Here is a 22,641-nt window from a genome sequence, read left to right as displayed (position 1 = left end):
CGACTAACTTTGCGACGGGAAACTAGACTAGCGGCGACGTAGCGAACGCGAAAAACCGTCGTGGATTGCTGTAACTCCTAATTTACATACCCGACGCTGGTTTACGACTCAAACTCCCCCCAGTGGCTGCCACGGTATTGCATCTTAAGATCCGACAGTGTAAAACAATTACACCTGTCGGATCTTATGGCTATCTATGCGTAACTGATTCTACGAATCAGTCGCATAGATAGAACAACAGATACGACGGCTTATCAGGAGATACGCCGTCATATCGGCTCTGTGAATCTGGCCCTTACTTAGCAAGGTCACTTAACTCAATCAATAAGATATATAAACCTATAAAAATAAAAATAGCGAATAACAACATTTCTAGTAATCCTATCAAAATAGTGCAGAAATTCAGCACTCACCTTAAAAAACTGTATTCGGAAACAAACACATTTAATAACCTGGAAGCCGACTCCTTTTTCTCACAGTTACAATTGCCACAAATGAAAGAAACCCAGAGGACACAATTAGACAAGCCAATAACACAAGAGGACGTTATGGCAGCCATCAAGGAACTTAAAATAAATAAAAGACTGGGTCCGGACGGGTTCTCAGCCCGATATTACAGAACATTCAAAGATTTAATTTCCCCCACGATGGCAGAAGCCTTCAATGATCTATTAAATCAGAAATCATTCAGACAAGAATCACTAACGGCCACGATTTGTATGATTCCTAAATCACATTCTGACTCTACCCTCAGCGAAAACTACCGCCCAATATCTATGTTGAACACAGATATTAAATTACTTGGTAAAATACTGGCTAACCGTCTAAACAAGATTATTGGATCATTGATTCATCGGGATCAAGTGGGTTTCATGCCCAACAGACAGGCAGGAGATAATATACGGAGGGCAAGCTTATTAACGTGTATCGCAAAGAAGAGAAGAATTCCAGCATGTTTCATATCCTTGGATATTAAGCAGGCCTTTGATTTTGTATCATGGTCGTACCTGGAATACACCTTGCAGAAATGGGGCTTTGGTCCCAATTTCACAAAATGGGTCCTGCAATTATACAAAAACCGGAAAGCGTATGTCAAATACGCAGGTTACAAATCAGATATGTTCACTATACAAAGAGGAACGAGACAAGGTTGTCCGTTATCCCCATTATTGTTTGCCCTCCTTATAGAACCTCTGGCCCAAAAGATCAGATCCGACCCTACGATATTAGGCATTGAATTGGGTGGTTTCAAACATAAGCTATGTCTATATGCAGACGACATCTTATTATTCCTCTCATCTCCCCAATTTTCAGGTCCTAATCTTACCCCAATCCTGCACCAATTCGCATCCTTTTCAGGTCTAGCAATTAATCCCAAAAAATGTCTGGCCCTTAATATTTCACTCTCCGACACAGAATTAAAAGCAGCCAAATCGGGTCTTCCCTTTGAATGGCCAGTGAAAAGCATCCCTTATTTAGGAATACACCTAACAGCAGAAGTATCAGACCTATTCTCGCACAATTACCCCAGCCTCCTAAAGCAATTAACAAACTTATTAAAATCATGGGCCCAACTCCCTCTGTTTTGGTTCGGGAAAATCAACGCTATAAAAATGACAATACTACCTAAACTTCTATATCTCTTTAGAGTACTCCCTATCCCAATACCGGCCTACTACTTAAGAATAGTCCAAAAGAGGGTTTCCTCCTTTATCTGGGGTTCCTCCAGACCAAGAATTAAACCACAAATCTTGCACCTCCCCAAAGTTGCCGGAGGACTCGGTTATCCTAACTTTACACGCTATTACCAAGCAGCACAATTAGCAACTTTAACGAAGTACCATGCTAAACAAGAAGCGCCGCTCTGGGTATTGATTGAAGCGATAGAATGCGACCCCATTCCAATATCTAACATATTGTGGATCACCCCAAAATTGCGTAAGCATGTAAGCAACCCCATTACTAAACACTCGTTATCCTTATGGGACAAAGTCAAATCTAAAAGCCATTTACAATCTCCACAGACTCCGTTGCTATCGTTTAACAAAAACCCTGCATTCTACCCAGCTTGGGTCTCTCCCAGCTCTTTCAAAGAATGGGTGAAAAGGGACTGTACGCAAAAATAAAATTTTTTAGACTCAACAACCTTTACCCCTTTCCCGTCACTGAGCGAAACATACGGAATCCCACAAAAATAAATATTCAGATACTTGCAAATAAAAAACGTTTTCCAACCACCTGCTAACTCAACAGCCTTGCCGACTTAACTATCTATCTTTGAAAACATTTGCGATAAGAACCCGCACGCCAGAAATGTGATATCAACCCTCTACTCTCAACTACTATCGCAACCAAATAATGGGAAATTATCATATGTTCGCAAATGGGAAGAGGACTTTGGAATGGAACTGAGCACAGAAGATTGGAACCAAATATGGTATAATACCAAAACAGCATCCTCCAATGTGTTAGCAGCAGAGACAAATTACAAGGTGCTATCTAGGTGGTACTTAGTGCCGGCTAGAGTGGCTAAATTCTCACAAAATTATTCAGAGCTATGCTTTAGGGGATGCTCTAACATAGGAACATATCTTCATATCTGGTGGTCGTGTCCAAAGGCGCAGACATTTTGTTCGGAAATCTTCCAATTGGTAAACACACTAACAAACAATACAATCCCTCTAGACCCCAAAATGGCTCTACTCAATTTAAAACCAGACAATTTGTCGCATGCACAATTTAACTTGACTAGACAGCTTCTTACGACTGCGAAGCAGACCATAGTGAAGGCTTGGAAAACTCCAAATTTGTTAGTAAGCGAAGTAGTCAGTAGAACGAACATTGCTATGACCTATGCCAAAATGTCGGCAATAGAATCGGATACGATCATCAGATTTGAACGAATATGGAAGCCTTGGATTACACATACAATACTTAATGCATTTGTTAATGATGTTATGATGCTGTGGTAGCCCAGCCATCTTACTGGTGGCCTAACTTTTTGTACAAAGTCAGAAGATCCCCGACCCAGTCCTGCAGACTCCCCAACCCTAACCTCCCTCCCTTTCCCTCCCTCTTGATTTTTGTTTTGGAATTGCAGCCTCTACTCCGCTTAGGAAGCACAGAGACTTTAATACTAGAGTCATGATAATACATAGTCTTACCGAATGGAGACACTTTGCTACAGATACAAGATCTCAAGTCACTAAGGAAATACGTTTAAAGATCTCTGAATTATTGAATTAATTTCATTTGTATGCAGTAAATTTATCTAGTAATGTTATAATGATCTCCATATTGGTAATTTCACAAGACTTCCAACATGTGAAGGAGTTTATCTTTGTATATGACACATTTGTTCTACAATGTTTGTATAATTCTTACAACTAATACAAAATAAAGATATTTTGACAAGGAAAAAAGAAAAAAAAAAGAAAAAAAGAAATGGCAGTCATCAAGAACAGTGGAAGTTAAAGCAAGATCTGGAAGAGTAAGAAAAATATCAGACAGAACAGCTCGCAGGATTGTGAGAAAAGCAATTCAAAACCCACGTTTGACTGCACGATCCCTCCAGAAAGATCTGGCAAACACAGGAGTTGTGGTACACTATTCCACTATAAAGAGATACTTGTACAAATATGGTCTTCATGGAAGAGTCATCAGAAGAAAACCTCTTCTACGTCCTCACCACAAAAATCAGCAAATGAACATATAGACAAGCCTGATGCATTTTGGAAACATGTTCTGTGGACCGATGAGGTTAAAATAGAACTTTTTGGCCGGAATGAGCAAAGGTACGTTTGGAGAACAAAAGGCACAGAATTTAATGAAAATAACCTCTGTCCAAGTGTTAAGCATGGGGGTGGATCAATCATGCTTTGGGGTTGTATTGCAGCCAGTGGCACAGGGAACATTTCACGAGTAGAAGGAAAAATGGATTCAATAAAATTTCAGCAAATTTTGGATGGTAACTTGATGCCATCTGTGAAAAAGCTGAAGGTAAAGAGAGGATGGCTTCTACAAATGGATAATGATCCTAAACATACCTCAAAATCCATGGAGGATTACATCAAGAGGCGTAAACTGAAGGTTTTGCCATGGCCTTCACAATCTCCTGACCTCAACACAATTGAAAATCTATGGATAGACCTTAAAAGAGCAGTGCGTGACAGACAGCCCAGAGATCTCAAAGAACTGGAAGACTTTTGTAAGGAAAAATGGGCAAAGATACCTCAAACAAGAATTGAAAGACTCTTGGCTGGCTACAAAAAGCGTTTACAAGCTGTGATACTTGCCAAAGGGGGCAGTACAAAATATTAACTCTGTAGGGTGCCCAAACTTTTGCAGACACCATTTTTTTGTTTTCTGTAATTTTGAAAGTGTAAATAATGGAAATAAAATCTAACTTTTTTTGACATATAATCTGTAATTTGATGCCTTTTGGAGATTTTTCCATCTTTCCTTGGCTTCATTACGCACATTAATACAAATTTTTACCTGGGGTGCCCAAACTTTCGATCCCCACTGTATATTTATGGCATTTTTATTATACATTTATTTACGGCAGTGCCGAATCGCAAAAAGTGGCCCGGTCATTGACCAGCAATATGGTTCGGGGCTGAAGTGGTTAAATAACAAATATGTTATACTTACCTGCTCTGTGCAGTGGTTTGGCAAAGAGCAACTCCGATCCTCTTCTTCCCATTTGTGGGTCCTCCCCCTTGAGCAGTACCCCCAGAGAAAGCCAATTGTCCTGGGGGCATCGCCGTGTCCATAAGACGCATAGTGCCATGGCTCGCCCCTCTAAAGCCTCGTACACATGATCGGACTTCCGTCTGACAAATCCGTGGAATTTTGTCCGAAGGGCGTTGGCCATGAACTTGGTATGCATACACACGGCAAAACATTTTCAGCCAAAATACACCAAACCACATGGTTTTTCAGCTCTTTACCGTCACCCTTTCGGTAACTTCTGCTCTTGTTATCTGATGTTTAGCATTGGTTCGGAGAATGTGTGTTTGTACTTTGGATTTTAGTCCGACGGATTTCTGTACACACGATCGGATGATACGACGTAACACATTTGTTGTAGGACAATTCCAGAGCATGCATAGCCAACATTTGTTGTCGGAAATTCTGACAATTGTCCGATAGAGCATACAGACAAAACACGTCCGTCTGACAATTGTTGTCGGAATATCCAATCGTGTGTATGGGCCTTAAGAAGACTTGTTATATTTCAGAGTTTAGATTAGGCTAAAACAAGGTTTACTTTTTCTTTTTTAATGATCTACATGTGTTGTGACATAAAACAGATTTAGCAGTCACAGGGTAAATTTCCTATTAACATTGTATCAGGTGAATGTTTACTGTTCATTTGTCAGGATGTATTTTTGGTAACACTAGTCAAAAAAAAAAATAATTAGCTGCCAAGAAAACACACCAGTTGTCCTGCTTTACATAATTGCTCCAGATACCATCTAGCTCGCTCTTTCCTTCAAGATGCAGAAATCATGTAAATGGTCAATGTTAATTACTTCTATGACACCTAAAGGGTTTATTGGAGTTCACTTAGTCTCATTGCTCAAAAAACAATAAAGAATAATTGTGTTTGTCAATTCCAACACAAGAGCATCAGTAAAGCATACAGGTATTATAAAGTATATGCAGAGTGACTTCCAATTAGGTTCATAGTTAATAGAGGTCGTTTAACATGATGTGGTTGCTTGTCCCTTGCTAGAATAGTCTATATTACAATTACAAGTAGCTGCTTACATTTTGAAAAGTTTGTCAAGCTCTTTCTAAGATATATTTATGTCTTGGCTTTCTTTTCCCAGCAGTGCATCTTGCTAGTGCAATGTATGTCATTACACAATAACTAAAGAGAAGAAAGTAGCACTCCATAGCAAGCTTGGGACCATTAGCTCATTGTGGATCTAAGGGATCAGGAGAAGGTAGAAGACTGTGAAGGCATCAGTTCCAAATAAACATGCTTAGCTATTCACGTGTTGTGGCATTTTAACAGAATGGGTAAAACACTGAAAGGTCAGACAGAGTAACTGTAAAACAAAAATAGAAACCACCATCAATTGAAAAATAGCCTTTTAAAGAAATATGCACATGGAAAGTATTTTTCACAAAAGAAAAAATTTCAAAAATTTCCCTAGCATACTTACACGCTAGCCAGGAAAAGAAACACTTAGAAAAGTTGATTAAAAACAGAAGTGATAGTTATTAGCATTTGCAAATTCTTATGAATGCCATACTGAAAAATAGCTTTTTAACCACTTCACATCCTGCCCATATACATATGACGTCCGCAGGAGGGATCTCCCATTGTGGGCGGGTGTCATATGACATCCTGGGCTTCCTGGCCATCTGGGAGTGCGTGCACATGCCCTTCGATAGGGAGCCGGTGCGCGTGCCCTGCGGCCGCTATGTCCGCCGGGCACTGGTGATTGGGGAAAGGGAATAGCCGCTCCAGGTGGGAACCCAACTCAGGTGCAGGTAATGCACTTAGCAAAGCAAAGCAATGCATAGTCATAGACAGTCATAGAATGCATTAAGATAAAAACAAAAACTTCTGCCTTTGCAACTCCCGTAGGGATCCAGATAAATTTTTTATTTTTTTGCTAGAAAATTATTTAGAACCCCCAAACATTATATTAAATTGTGCCAGCTCATAGAATGGCGACAAACATTGACCCTTAAAAATCTTCATAGGCGACGTTTAAAAATGTGTACAGGATACCAGTTTTGAGTTACAGAGGAGGTCTAATTCTAGAATTATTGCTCTTGCTCAAACAATCGTGGTGATACCTCACATATGAGGTTTGAACACATTTTTCATATGCGGTCACGACTTATGTAAGCGTCCACGCACGAGATGGGGCACTTTATTTTTTCATTTTTTTTCTTATTTATCTTACTTTTTTTTTCTTTTTTTAACCACTTAAGGACCGCCGCACAACGATATACGTCGGCAGAATGGCACGGCTGGGCAAATGGACGTACTGTATATATGTCCCCTTTAAGAGCCCAGCCGCCGGCGGTGCGCTCACGTCACGGTCCGAAGCTCCGTGACCACGGGACACATGGACCTGATCGCCGCGTGTGTCCTGCGATCGGGTCACAGGAGCTGAAAAACGGGGAGAGGTGAGTGTAAACAAACCTTCCCCGTTCTTCTGTTTGGCAATGTCAGTGATCGTCTCTTCCCTGATATAGGAACGACGATCACTGACGTCACAGCCCCGCCCCCTACAGTTAGAAACACACATGAGGTCACACTTAACCCCTACAGCGCCCCTAGTGGTTAACCCCTTCTCTGCAATTGCCATTTTCACAGTAATCAGTGCATTTTTATAGCACTTTTTGCTGTGAAAATGACAATGGTTCCAAAAATGTGTCAAAAGTGTCCGATGTGTCCGCCATAATCTCGCAGTCAAGAAAAAAATCGCTGATCGCTGCCATTAGTAGTAAAAAAAAATTGTTAATAAAAATGCCATAAAACTATCCCCTATTTTGTAAACGCTATGGCCTAGATTCACGTAGGGCGGCGTAACTATGTGCGGGCGTAGAGTATCTTTTTTACGCTATGCCTCCGCAACTTAGAGAGGCAAGTGCTGTATTCACAAAGTACTTGTGTCCTAAGTTACGGCAACGTAGCGTAAATGGGCCGGCGTAAGCGCGCGTATTTCAAAGTAGGCAGGTCGTGGGCGTGTTGTATTTAAATTAAGCGTGACCCCATGTAGATGCATGGCAGAACGAACGGCGCATGCGCGCGCATGCTCAGTATCATGTCGTATTTACGCCCAAAGATACGCCGGCTCAATGCCTGTGACGTGAACGTAACCTACGCACAGCCTCATTCACGTATGACTTACGTAAATGACATAAAAAGATACGCTTGTTCCGACGTCCATACCTTGCATGGACTGCGCCACCTAGAGACCAGCTTTATCTTTACACCTTACGTAAACGGCGTAACTAATTGCGACAGGCGTACATACGTTTGTTAATCGGCGTATCTTGCTCATTTACATATTTGACGCGGAAATCACTGGAAGCGCCACCTAGCGGCCAGCGTAAATATGCACCCAAGTTACAACGGCGTAGGAGACATACGCCGCTCGTATCTTGGTAGAATTTATGTGTAACTGATTCTATGAATCAGGCGCATAGATACGACGGCGCCCATTCGGACTTACGACGGCGTATCTGGAGATACGCGGTCGTAAGTCTTTGAGAATCTGGGCCTATAAATTTTGCGCAAACCAATCGATAAACGCTTATTGTGATTTTTTTTACCAAAAATAGGTAGAAGAATACGTATCGGCCTAAACTGAGGAACATTTTTTTTAATATATATATATGTTTTTTGGGGATATTTATTATAGCAAAAAGTAAAAAATATTGAATTTTTTCCCAAATTGTCGCTTTATTTTTGTTTATAGCGCAAAAAATAAAAAACGCAGAGGTGATCAAATACCACCAAAAGAAAGCTCTATTTGTGGGAAAAAAAGGATGTCAATTTTGTTTGGGAGCCACGTCGCACGAAACAATTGTCAGTTACAATTGCAATTGTCAGTTAAAGCGACGCAGTGCGGAATACCAAAAAGGGGCAAGGTCCTTAACCTGCATATTCGTCCGGGTCTTAAGTGGTTAAGTGACTTTTTTTCCTTTAAAAATTTCAATTTGTGAAGAGAATGTTATAAACACAGGAAACATGCGCTACTTTACAGGCATACTTTAGACACCCCCTATGTACGAAATTTAAAGGAATATTTCACTTTTATTGTTTCACTTTAAGCATTATTAACCACTTAAGCCCCGGACCAATATGCAGCCTAAAGACCCAAGGTGTTTTTACAGTTCGGGACTGCGTCGCTTTAACAGACAATTGCGCGGTCGTGCGACGTGGCTCCCAAACAAAATTGGCGTCCTTTTTTCCACACAAATAGAGCTTTCTTTTGGTGGTATTTGATCACATCTGCGGTTTTTAGTTTTTGCGCTATAAACAAAAATAGAGCGACAATTTTGAAAAAAATTCAATATTTTTTACTTTTTGCTGTAATAAATATCCCCCAAAAACATATATAAAAACATTTTTTTTCCTCAGTTTAGGCCGATACGTATTCTTCTACCTATTTTTAGTAAAAAAAATCGCAATAAGCGTTTATCGATTGGTTTGCGCAAAATTTATAGTGTTTACAAAATAGGGGATAGTTTTATTGCATTTTTATAAAAAAAAAAATTTTTACTACTAATGGCGGCGATCAGCAATTTTTTTCGTGACTGCGACATTATGGCGGACACTTCGGACAATTTTGACACATTTTTGGGACCATTGTCATTTTCACAGCAAAAAATGCATTTAAATTGCATTCTTTATTGTGAAAATGACAGTTGCAGTTTGGGAGTTAACCACAGGGGGCGCTGTAGGAGTTAGGGTGCACCTAGTATGTGTTTACAACTGTAGGGGGGTGTGGCTGTAGGAATGACGTCATCGATCGTGTCTTCCCTATAAAGGGAATGACGCGATCGATGCGCCGCCATAGTGAAGGACGGGGAAGCCGTGTTTACATACGGCTCTCCCCGTTCTTCAGCTCCGGGGAGCGATCGCGACGGAGCGGCTATAAACAAATAGCCGCGCCGTGGTCCCGGAACCCCCCCCCCGAGCGGACCCGACCTCCGCATGTAGCGGGGGGGTCCCGATCGGACCCCCCACCCGCTAATAGGCGAGGACGTACGTGTACGCCCATGTGCCTGTACGTGCCATATTGTGGACGTATATGTACATGCGGGGGTCGGGAACTGGTTAAAATCACTGCTTCAAAAAAAACTGCCATTTTTAAAACTTTTTTTTTGCATTGATACATGTCTCCTGGGAAACATAAAGCTCATAAAGCTCATCGCCAGGCAGCATGAATAGAACTCTGCATGGAAAGAATCATATGTTTTAAAATAGTATCAAGTATCGGCTGGTTTGGGTAGGGAAAGTAGCTATGGAGATAGCTGTTGAGAGCTGTGTGCTGATGGGGGGAGTCTGTGACAAGCTCACCTAGTTTTGCTGTTTGTCTTCTTCAGTCAATCTGGGTTTTGATTTCACCGGACTGCTGGATGTGGATGACGCTGAAGAGCAGGCATAATTGTTAATCTGAGGTAGTGTCCTCTGTTAGAGCTGGTACTGTCTCCTTCCTCCCCTGTCATGCTGCCTCTGAGCATAGGGCCATGCCCAGCACCATTTTGGGCAGGGGGGGGGGATTTGGTAATATTTCTAGGAGCTCCTCTCTCCTTCCTTTGTTTGGCCATTTTCCTGGTGACGTTGATGACTGATGGGGTAATAATATTATAGTCGCGCTAAAATGGTAAATTTAAATGTGAACTAAATAATATGAATTTAAAGTTTACCTTACTAAATATACAAAATAAGTGCACCAGTATTAGTGATGTAAGGTGTTATAAACAGTGATATAAATATTTATAGGGGTTTCCTTATACAGGAAAAATATGGGGACTCTTGTTAAAGCATGAACAGTAGTATGGTATGAATATATGTGGGCCTGGTCAAACCTCAATCATGAGAGCCACAACACCAATATAGATATCAAAAAGATTTATTTTATAAAAAGATTTTCTTTGTAAAAAGACATAGAAAAAGAAAAAAGATATACATTGAATACTATAGAGTGCATACTAGACAAATTCCAGACTAACAAATAAAATGATACTTCAAGTGCATAAAGATGCAGGTGATCTTCATTTCATCCCGCATGTAACGGTTCTACTAGTTTCGCCCAAGGGGGCTTCGTCAGGAACCAATGGGGGGCAGTAGTCTGAGCAAACAAAAAGTATATCAATGAACGGAAAAAGATATGTAATAATATATACAAATAGTCACATAGATTTATTGTATCAGTGCATACAAACGTGTCTGATTGACCATAGATGTTAATATAATCATAATTTATTATACGACATAAAAACAATGTATTTTGTTTAAGTAGGCGAAAGTCGAGTTAATGGAGTGTCTGTGATAGCTGTGGACTTTGACAGAAATATTTACCTGAAAAAATGGACTGAAAAACCTGAATAATTAGCCGTAACTGGCTCAGAATCCCAGATGGAAAGTCCCAGATGGAAGGAAGGAGGGATGGGAAAAAGAGGAAATGATCCTCTTATGCATGCGGGTAGGATCACCATGCACCGCACAGAGCCTGGATGCAAGCCTATAGAGGAAGAGGAGCCGAAGGCAAGCAGGTACTGTGGGTACAGAATAAAGATATTAAAAAATTAACAAATAAAAAGAGAAGAAAGAGATATGATCAAGAAAAGACAAAAATTGTAATGAACAGACATCTATAGAAAAGATATGTATAAAAAAATTAATAATTATTACCTGGTTCAAATAATGATAAGAATAATGGGAAGATTGATGATGAAGTAGTCTCAAAAGAGATTAATAAGGATCATCCCAAGAAATTTCTGTCAGTACTGTACAGCACAAAATAGGAAGTCATTCACTCTGAAACTATATACAATATGTCATAAGATTGTATAATGACAGATTAGTTTGAAAGTTAATTATTAAGACCGCAAATAACAGCGGTAATAAAGATAATGTTAATATAAGTGTAAGCGCCTATATAGGCTGCAGAGTATTAAGAGAATCTAAATTACTAAAGGAATGTAGCATTTTTTGTGTACTAATTAAACATTATAATTGTTACACCTATCAGAATAGTAAAGGTAAAACAAGGAGAAAGTGAAAATAAACACTTGTCTAACTTAAACGAATAATGGTAATGGTATTACCTGATTAAAGTTGCAATAGTAACTGCCGGAAATTAGGCAGATAAATTGCCCAAGAAATCTGTTTAGTCCAAATGCTGAATAGTAAAAAATCAAAGAAAAAAGTCAATCAAGGAGAAAGTATTTCCTCAGTGTTGACAAATAAATGAATGAAATATAATATATTTTCACAAAGTCTGCAAGTGGCAACAAAGTATCACACCCAGACTATTGTGGATACTAAATTAAACTTGAAGAAAAAAAATATATATAACATGAAATAAAGATAAGAAAATGGTAGATGAGAGCATACCTATGACCTGCTGTTGCCTCAGTATACCGAGGAATGATTCCTCTGGCAGAGCTCACGCTGATTGATCAGCTGTGCGGCTCACTAATATGCTGCCCTCAATCAGAGTAAGATGATATACAGCTGAATAGGGGGCAGCTCCTCACTCTCAAATGGGCGTGGTTGTCACGGCAGATGTCATGGGGATTACCCATGGGAGCCACAGGGACCGCGTCTGCGCAGAAGAAGGGCATCCCTCTAGGAGATGCTGAATCAGACGCGCCGGCGCGGAGAGGAGGAAACCCCTGGGGAAATACACCGGCGTCAGATATGACGCATCAGTGCCTACCCAATGGGTGCCATGAAGAAGCGGACATGCACTGACACTCAAGCGGAGGCTTGAGTGTCAGTGCGTGTCCGCTTCTTCACGGCACCCATTGGGTAGGCACTGATGCGTCATATCTGACGCCGGTGTATTTCCCCAGGGGTTTCCTCCTCTCCGCGCCGGCGCGTCTGATTCAGCATCTCCTAGAGGGATGCCCTTCTTCTGCGCAGACGCGGTCCCTGTGGCTCCCATGGGTAATCCCCATGACATCTGCCGTGACAACCACGCCCATTTGAGAGTGAGGAGCTGCCCCCTATTCAGCTGTATATCATCTTACTCTGATTGAGGGCAGCATATTAGTGAGCCGCACAGCTGATCAATCAGCGTGAGCTCTGCCAGAGGAATCATTCCTCGGTATACTGAGGCAACAGCAGGTCATAGGTATGCTCTCACCTACCATTTTCTTATCTTTATTTCATGTTATATATATTTTTTTTCTTCAAGTTTAATTTAGTATCCACAATAGTCTGGGTGTGATACTTTGTTGCCACTTGCAGACTTTGTGAAAATATATTATATTTCATTCATTTATTTGTTAACACTGAGGAAATACTTTCTCCTTGATTGACTTTTTTCTTTGATTTTTTACTATTCAGCATTTGGACTAAACAGATTTCTTGGGCAATTTATCTGCCTAATTTCCGGCAGTTACTATTGCAACTTTAATCAGGTAATACCATTACCATTATTCGTTTAAGTTAGACAAGTGTTTATTTTCACTTTCTCCTTGTTTTACCTTTACTATTCTGATAGGTGTAACAATTATAATGTTTAATTAGTACACAAAAAATGCTACATTCCTTTAGTAATCTAGATTCTCTTAATACTCTGCAGCCTATATAGGCGCTTACACTTATATTAACATTATCTTTATTACCGCTGTTATTTGCGGTCTTAATAATTAACTTTCAAACTAATCTGTCATTATACAATCTTATGACATATTGTATATAGTTTCAGAGTGAATGACTTCCTATTTTGTGCTGTACAGTACTGACAGAAATTTCTTGGGATGATCCTTATTAATCTCTTTTGAGACTACTTCATCATCAATCTTCCCATTATTCTTATCATTATTTGAACCAGGTAATAATTATTAATTTTTTTATACATATCTTTTCTATAGATGTCTGTTCATTACAATTTTTGTCTTTTCTTGATCATATCTCTTTCTTCTCTTTTTATTTGTTAATTTTTTAATATCTTTATTCTGTACCCACAGTACCTGCTTGCCTTCGGCTCCTCTTCCTCTATAGGCTTGCATCCAGGCTCTGTGCGGTGCATGGTGATCCTACCCGCATGCATAAGAGGATCATTTCCTCTTTTTCCCATCCCTCCTTCCTTCCATCTGGGATTTTCCATCTGGGATTCTGAGCCAGTTACGGCTAATTATTCAGGTTTTTCAGTCCATTTTTTCAGGTAAATATTTCTGTCAAAGTCCACAGCTATCACAGACACTCCATTAACTCGACTTTCGCCTACTTAAACAAAATACATTGTTTTTATGTCGTATAATAAATTATGATTATATTAACATCTATGGTCAATCAGACACGTTTGTATGCACTGATACAATAAATCTATGTGACTATTTGTATATATTATTACATATCTTTTTCCGTTCATTGATATACTTTTTGTTTGCTCAGACTACTGCCCCCCATTGGTTCCTGACGAAGCCCCCTTGGGCGAAACTAGTAGAACCGTTACATGCGGGATGAAATGAAGATCACCTGCATCTTTATGCACTTGAAGTATCATTTTATTTGTTAGTCTGGAATTTGTCTAGTATGCACTCTATAGTATTCAATGTATATCTTTTTTCTTTTTTCTTTTTTCTATGTCTTTTTACAAAGAAAATCTTTTTATAAAATAAATCTTTTTGATATCTATATTGGTGTTGTGGCTCTCATGATTGAGGTTTGACCAGGCCCACATATATTCATACCATACTACTGTTCATGCTTTAACAAGAGTCCCCATATTTTTCCTGTATAAGGAAACCCCTATAAATCTTCTTTCTTAGAGGGACTTGAAAGCTGACAGTCAATCTCTTTTTTGTAATTAATGTTTATGCTCTGTCAATCCACTTATACGTGATATAAATATCTCATATCCTCTAAATGCAACCAGAGATGGATAAAGATTTAACCTCTATGGTATCATTGCATATGCAGCGCAGCATATCAAGGAAAACAGTGTCTGCAAACAGAATAAATGTATAAAGTCCAATCCCACAGGAAAAAATAATGGGAAAAAGGAGAGAAGGGTGTACGGGATCAAACAGGCATCCGCCACCACTGCAATGGATTCTTCCTCGTGTTCCACAGGTGAAAAAAGGGGGGGGAGGGAGAACCCTTACCAGATCCGTTGGACCATCACAGATGTCAAACAAAGCATAGAAGGGGCACTCTCTCCTGAATAAACCACTCTGTGAGTAGTATAAGGATTAAAAGAAGATAGGATTCGCGGTAGTGCTTTTTCTTTTTAAAAACAGGTTGTTTATTGCTGTATGACTACAGAGAAAAAGACGATACAGGCAAAACAAACAGCAGCATAAAAACAGCCGGCACTGCTAAAAATTTCCATGCTTCCGGGGTCACGTGGGGACGTGGTGTCGTCGGTACGTAGCACCGCCCTGACCAGTTTAGTCACAAATGACTTTATCAAAGGGCACGGGCGACGTATCGACATCACCTCAGAAATACACTGAGAGGCTAAACCAAGCCTCGTTTTCATTACATGACGCCCAATGGGAAATGGCGGTGAAACCAAATAGTCCTCATTGAGTGATAAACACAAGCAAAGGGGAGGGACCCTCGGCACAAGGATCTCCCTCTACTTAACCCATTAATGAGCCCAACTACATCTCCCCGCAACGGCTGATTGAAACCGCACAAAGAAATATATGGGGGTAAAAAAACTTTAAATGAACAGAAAAAAAACACAATAAAATGGTAGATTGCGTACAAAACCTATAAGGAAAAAAAACAGACCTCCAATCAAAATAGGTATTATATAGCCCATATAAATTGTTGTATGGGTAGATATATACCGTATGTATATATATATATGGATATATATATATATATATATATATATATAAAATATATATAAAATATATAACAACCAGCACTAAACTGCTCTCAATACTACAAGATATTAAATGGGACCAAATCCTGGAAACATTGAACACTGAGGAAAAATTGGAGTGCTTTAGAAACATGTTAAATAAAGGCATCACCCAGTGAATTCCAATGGGTAATAAATATAAAAGAGCGAAGGTTAAACCTGGGTAGCTAACCTTTAATGTAAAAGACATACAGTATTTAAAGCGGGAGTTCCGCGGGAAAACATTTTTTTTTTTAAAAGACGTTTTTGTAACGCTGATGGTACAACGGAAATTGTACTCACCAGTCTCCTAGTTGCAGCCGCTACCAGGACGATTTCCCCCAAAAGTATATTTTATAAAAATTGATGATGGACATTGCCATCTTAAATGCGGGCACTCTGAAGCCCTCCTGTATTATCTTCCGGGATGCAGTGAATGCTGTCCCAGCATTCACCGCTCTATCCCACGCATGCGCAGTGTGACAGCGAGCAGCGCCGTCAACACTGCATAGTTGCTAGGACAACGGCCGGCAGCGTCCTGAAAAGGACACTCCCTGCTGTGACTAGCAGACAAGTTACTAGTCACATGACCCACGAGATATCGCGGGATTTCGAACACAGCGCGTCTCCTGGGATTCTCAGGACTAACTCCCAGGAGACATAGCGCTGATGGGGGATTTTGAAAACCACTCCCGCAGGGAAAAGTGAGTGACAGCTCACTAAAGGCCCTCGTTCAAAGGTAAGGAGGCCGATTAAAAAAAAAAAAAACAGATACAGACCGTACTATGGCAGCTGGTTTTAAACAGGAAAAGTTGTCAATTAGGGTGAACCTCCGCTTTAAGAGAAAAACGCGGTCTCAAAAAATATAAGGCTGAGGGGTCATTGTCAGCATTCCAACACTACAAGGAATGTCAGGGCAGTAAGGATGTGGAATTCACTTCCACAATCACTGGTGTCAGCAAGAAGTATTAATAGTTTTAAAAACTCTTGGACGTGTATCTTAGTAAACACAGTATACAGGGATACAGAAAATGATTATAAACATGCACACCCACACTGGTTGAGCTGGATGGGCTGGTGTCTTTATTCAACCTTATCAACTATGTAACTACCTTTTATTATTCGAATTTCTGATCTTGTTACATTGCTGTCCAAAGCCCCACTGGGGAAATTTTCCACTTACTATGTAACTATGTAACCAGCAGGTGATCCAGATACTGACACAAAGTCTTCCAGGATAAATGGTCAAAGGAGTCAATCAAGTGCAGTAAAGCGGTGGAATTGTTGTCATAACACCAATAATTTTTTTTTTTTTTACTCATCTGGAAATGCCTGTTGCTATGCGGTCCCACGAAATCTGCCTTTGAAACCACCTAGGATTCTGACATCATCTCCCTCTAATGCTCCTGGGAAATGTGTGTCATCATTTCCCAGGATGCAGTGCGCTGTCCAATATCACTCCCCATCCAAGACTTACAGGAAGTAAGTGCCTGTAGGCTTCACATTGCCCACAAGCAAAATGACAACGGTGTAGATATAGTTTTATAAACTATCTTTTTTGAATATCTATGCGGATCTGCGGCGGATTGTAAAATAGTAAGTGACCAGATTTATATTATAAAAACGCAGGATGAAAGGACATACATTTAAAAAATGCTAATTGTGGTTGGAACTCCGCTTTAACATTTTCCAAGCCTGTGAGTGGACAGTGAAAGGAGAAGCATCACACTGATCACCTCATATCTCTATTACTCTGCTTTCTCCTTGTATCATCATGTTCCTTGTTAGTACATGAGTACTACAACACAACCTGCTGGCGTATTTTGTTGCTTCTAACTCTCACAGTCTGAGCTCAGCTGTAAAGCTGACTGCAAAAAAAAAAGAAGATGATTCTAGATCAAAACCAAATACTTAGACATAAAAGTACATTACATGATGTATTAATGAATGGAGAGCTGAATTAATGTGTGTATTTTATATCTGCTGAGAGTTCCCCTTTAAAAATTTGGTATTTTTTATTTAAATAGATAGTTATTATATAGTATTTGACTGAGCAAGAGGGCATGTGATGAAGAAAAAAAAAAAAAAAAGGTTTTAGTGGGTTGTTGCAGTGCCATATCTGTATCCTTAAATTTCATGCCACACGCATTGTACGTGTTATGCTAATTCAGGTTACTCATTATGAATGGGCTTGCAATGCACAGCAATGGTCCAAAAAATGCTCACTGTGTGGTGTGAACAAGCACTTATACATATACAAACAATACATTCTTATATTAAAGGGTCACTAAAGGATTTTTTTTGCTGAAATGACTGTTTACAGGGTATAGAGACATAAAAGTTAACTGATTCCTTTTAAAAATTATTACAAATAGATACAAAAATCAATCATATAATGTGCCTGTAGGTTAGTTTCACTTTTAAACTGTTTTCATGTTCCTGTGAACTAGAGAGACACAGAACAAAAACAAACAAATCCAGGGCAGTGTTTTGTTTTTAAAATGAATTTGATTGGTTCTGTTAAATTTTAGACACACAGTAATGACCTACAGTGAAAAGCTCCCAGTACGATGATTATAAGGAAAAAAGACAACCAGGAAGTGTGGAGATCACAGCAGTATTACAGCCACTTTAAAGCAAAAACTAACAATAAGGACATGAAACCAGTACTGCAGTAAGGTAAAGGAAGCTATTTAGCTAAAAAAAAATTCCTTTAGTGATCCTTTAAATATAATTGCACCTCAGAGCCGGTTCACACAGGGGCGACCTGGGATCCGACTTGAAGTTGCCCCAAGTCGTCCCAAGTTGTGTGGTTGAGAAAATCAATGGAAGTGAATGGAGCCATCTTAACACACACTACTGCAGTCGCTCCGACTTCAGAAAAGGTTCCTGTACTACTTCAATCCGACTTCTAGGCAACTTGTACCCATTGATTTCAATGGAAGTCGCCTCAGAAGTCGGATCACTGTCTTAACTGAAGCAACAATACAGGAAGATAACATACATTTCTCAGGCAAACCCCTCCCTCCCCCAGAGCTGATTGTTGTTTGATTGGCCACTGGAAAGCCTCCTGTCCTGGAGGCGACTTGAAGTTGCCTTGTGCTGTCCTGGAGGCAACTTGAAGTTGCCTTGTAAGTTGTCTGATGATTCATACTCAAGTCGTGTCCAAGTTGCCTCCCAAAGTCGTGCTAGAAGTCGTGTTGCCCCTGTGTTGATACACATGAGATATTGTGTATTTTGGAAAAACGACATAATATATATATATATACTATTTAGTCACTGCTTAAAAATTAAAACACGTGTTGCATTGAACATTGTTAGAACATTTGGAAAAAAATAAACAACATGTTTGATTTTTGGTCACTGGTAAATTAAAAGATGTTTCAATTCAATATTCTTTACTATAGTTGATAGCATGTGTGAATGCTTGAGAACCTGACTAAAACACTAGAATTGTTTTACAAAAAAAAATATATATATATATATATATATATATATATATATATATATATATATATATATATATATATATATATATATATATATATATATATATATATTGTTCAGTTTGCAAAGTGAATGCTCACTTATCTTAGTAAATGAAGTGAAACTGTGAAGCGAAAAAATAAAAAATAAATTCTTGCTCATGATTGGATGGTTGTTGAGGACACATCTTCACAATGTACTTACATCTACCCTTTTAGTAAATACGCCTCACTGAGTTTTACTATTATGTCACTGCAAGACATACATGTTCCTCTGACATGCAATATAATGCATGTTTTTGTTAGAATTGTGAAAAACTGCTAATCAACAACTACATATTTTTTAAACATCACTTTTTGAGCAAATATATCTCTTTTGAGTACAGTTAACTAATAATTTACAATACGTACAATAGCAATGATCTATTAAGTTGTAAAATCCCTATTACAATTTTTTTTAAATAATATGTGTTTTTGTCACTTTTTTTAATACTGATATAATAACAATTTGAACTATTTTCCTCTCCCCCAGATGTTCCAATTAAAAAAATAGGGATTAGCCATAGGAAGAGATGCTAATCTCTTTGACAGTCTGCCACTCTCTTGCTGATGCGTTGCAATTTAAGAGTACAAAAAAGGCTTAGGGCCAGTCTATAAGTATAAAAATATTCATTACTTCTGTTTGCAGTCTATTTACTGTATGTCTTGTCCAAAATTAACACTTCACATAAAATTCACTGCTTGGTGATTTCTTTATGTAGTATTTACAGAAAAGTATGCTTTACAGTACTGTCAAATTATAAGGTTCCTGGTGCCCTACAGATAGATAATAATATTAATTTAAAAAAAAAAGCAGAACCAGGTTTGAAAATTTGAAAGCAAGTACTGAAATAGATAAATCACATGGGATGACATACTACAGTACAGTGAACTAAGGTAAATGTTTGGACTGGTGGGGAAAGGTTATACTATGTGAGTAATTGCTTATTTATGCAGCCCATGACAACCACTGTAAATCTTGATTTGACAGTTGATATGAGGATTACGTAGATCCCTAGTATATGTAAAGGCTAAGTTCACCTTTTTGGGCAGAATTTCACTTTTCATAAAAAATAGAAATGGTTTGTAATGTAATTTCTGGCCAAGTCATCCCAATGTGCTTATCTCTCTATTACCTCATCTATAGAAGCTTTGAAATGTAATCTGTCTATATGGATTTTTAAAAATTCTTATTGATTCCATTGCTTCCTGTAGATCATATCCCAGCATGTATTTCCTTGCTGTGTCACAGAAGAGGGTGTGATAGGACATGTTCACCACTCTGGACCACACCTCCCTCATTACTACCGTGTTTCCCCGAAAATAAGCCCTACCCTATAAATAAGACCTAGCCTGATTATCAGGGAGGGCTGCAATATAAGCCCTACCCCAAAAATAAGCCCTAGTAACGTTCATTAAAAAACTGTAAAATTGGTTTGTAATGTAACCAACATTGTGCCATCCATGCTTTATTATTTGCTATTTGCTCACTAAACTGCTTCAATACACATAGGTTCTGTGAACTATAAATGAGGAGAGGCTTTAACTTGAACGCAGCAACATTTCCTCCAAAAATAAGGTGACCCTATCTATAAAATCCTTAAAACCTGGAATTGTTTTATCTTCTTTGTGTATGTAGGACCTTTTGGGCATTTTGCTCCAAAAAAGTCCAGTTTCATCCATTTCTGCCTAGTTATTATGGCTTGATATCCTGTCAATGCTTTTACTGCCTCTTTCACTCTATCCTTATCCTTTAGGACTGTTAAAATTGGTAGAATGTGCAAGTCCAAATTCATTTCTTTAACATTCTTGCCAGCCTCATAGTCTTTAATGATCTTATTTTTTATATCAAGATCAGTAGATTTTCTTTTTTCTGAGCACTTTCTGCAGGTGCAAGCACACTTTTTATTTTTGCTGACATGATGTGGGCAACACCTGTATAGTACAAGCATGCATTACATTACAGTACAGTACTGTTCATAAAGACATAAAACAGTACAGTATAAAGAATGCTGGAAGGAGCATTTAGGAGAACAGAGTTCAGTACAGTACATACCTGTAAAACAGGGAGAGCTGGTCGTAAGCCCCAGCAGTCATTCTGCATGGGTCGAGGAGAGCTGGTCGTAAGTCAAAGCAGTTGTTAAACAGGTAAGTCATTAAACAAGGAGTATCTGTAGTTGCTAAATTTAAAATATAATGCAGTAGTATGCTTCCTGTGTCCTTTTCCAGAAACGCACATTTCAACAGAATATTACATTAAAAGCTAAGTTTACCTTTTTTCCTAAACTTCAGCTTCCCTGTGTACCAATATACCATTAATGTGCCTTTATATATTGTATAATATCCTAGGCCAGCCTTTACCTTAGCCTCCAGATTGTTGTATGGGAGTTCACAAGCTGACATCATTAACCCCTTCCTGCTGACTGCCTCCTGGCCCCTTAAGGTTCTAAAAGCAGAGACGGGCATTTGAGTCATTTGATCGCTGTGATTGGCTGTCACAGCGATCACATGATCACACTAGTATGCATCAGGAGCTTTCCAGTAACCACCAGCTACCATGCAGGGAGTGCGCTCTTAGCACAATAAGTGGTTTACACTGGGCTGCATATATGTGACCACTCTGTGTGAAGGCCCACATGCCGACAGGCCACATATAGAGTACTGTATGTGTGCAGCCGATGTGAAGAGGTTAAAATATACCCTGCACCTGCCCTTCCCCTCCAGGAGATTGCTCCCTACCTCTGTGCACACATACAATCAATGTCAAGGAACAAAATTTTTTCTGACTATACAGCCTTAGATCTACCATCAGTTAAATTTAAAATAAACTGTGCTGAGCTGTTTTAAATTGCATTGAACTAGTTTGATATCACTTAGTGTGTTTGCACATGTTTTCACTATATTGATTTTGATGTATTTGACTACTTGCCCAGCTTACTATTTTCACTTGTTAGATCTACCATTAACTATGTAATGCAAGAACCTGCTTGATTGTGTCCTTCTATTATAGTTTTGGTAAACCTAAAGAAGATTGTACAGAGATTGTACAATCTTCTTTAGGTTTACCAAGAGAAGATTGTACAATCTCTGTACAATCTTCTTTAGGTTTACCAAAGAAGATTGCACAGAGATTGTACCATCAATCTGTATACTGTATGGCCACCTTACATTGACTGCGCCTCATAGACCCAGGTGCAACTTTACACGTTGCAAATCTTATGTAAACATCATAACTTCACTGCGTCGGTCGGGCGTACGTTTGGGAATTCGCGTATTTTGCTAATTTGCATACTCAATCTGGAAAACTACGTCGGCGACACCTAGCGGCGAACAAAAAATTTGCATTTAAGATCCGACAGCGTAAGAGCCTTACGCCTGTCGGATCTAATGGTTATCTATGTGTAACTGATTCTAAGAATCAGTCGCAAAGATACGACAGCCCAGATTAGGACTTACGACGGCGCACATGGCGTTGCGCCCTCGTAAGCCCTTTCAGAATCTGGGCCATAGTGTTTACAAAATAAGGGATAGATTTCTGTAAT

The 22,641-nt window shown here is 39.2% G+C and overlaps 2 long non-coding RNA genes across 2 annotated transcripts; one reads left to right on the top strand and one right to left on the bottom strand.

Moving 5' to 3' along the window:
• Positions 1-11,237: 11,237 nt before the first annotated feature.
• On the bottom strand, positions 11,238-12,213 carry LOC120930548. The gene is made up of 3 exons (XR_005747725.1): positions 12,104-12,213; positions 11,815-11,888; positions 11,238-11,262 (listed from the first exon to the last, which is right to left on the bottom strand). It is a non-coding gene; the product is annotated as an uncharacterized LOC120930548 (long non-coding RNA).
• A 525-nt stretch (positions 12,214-12,738) lies between these two features.
• Positions 12,739-14,297, top strand: LOC120930547. The gene is made up of 3 exons (XR_005747724.1): positions 12,739-12,845; positions 13,687-13,883; positions 14,114-14,297. It is a non-coding gene; the product is annotated as an uncharacterized LOC120930547 (long non-coding RNA).
• Positions 14,298-22,641: the final 8,344 nt, after the last annotated feature.

Source organism: Rana temporaria, chromosome 3, assembly GCF_905171775.1.
Source record: "Rana temporaria chromosome 3, aRanTem1.1, whole genome shotgun sequence".
In the NCBI taxonomy this organism is placed as follows: Eukaryota; Metazoa; Chordata; class Amphibia; order Anura; family Ranidae; genus Rana; species Rana temporaria.
Note: the sequence above shows the minus strand (reverse complement) of the source record. Positions and strands in the feature narration are given on the sequence as shown.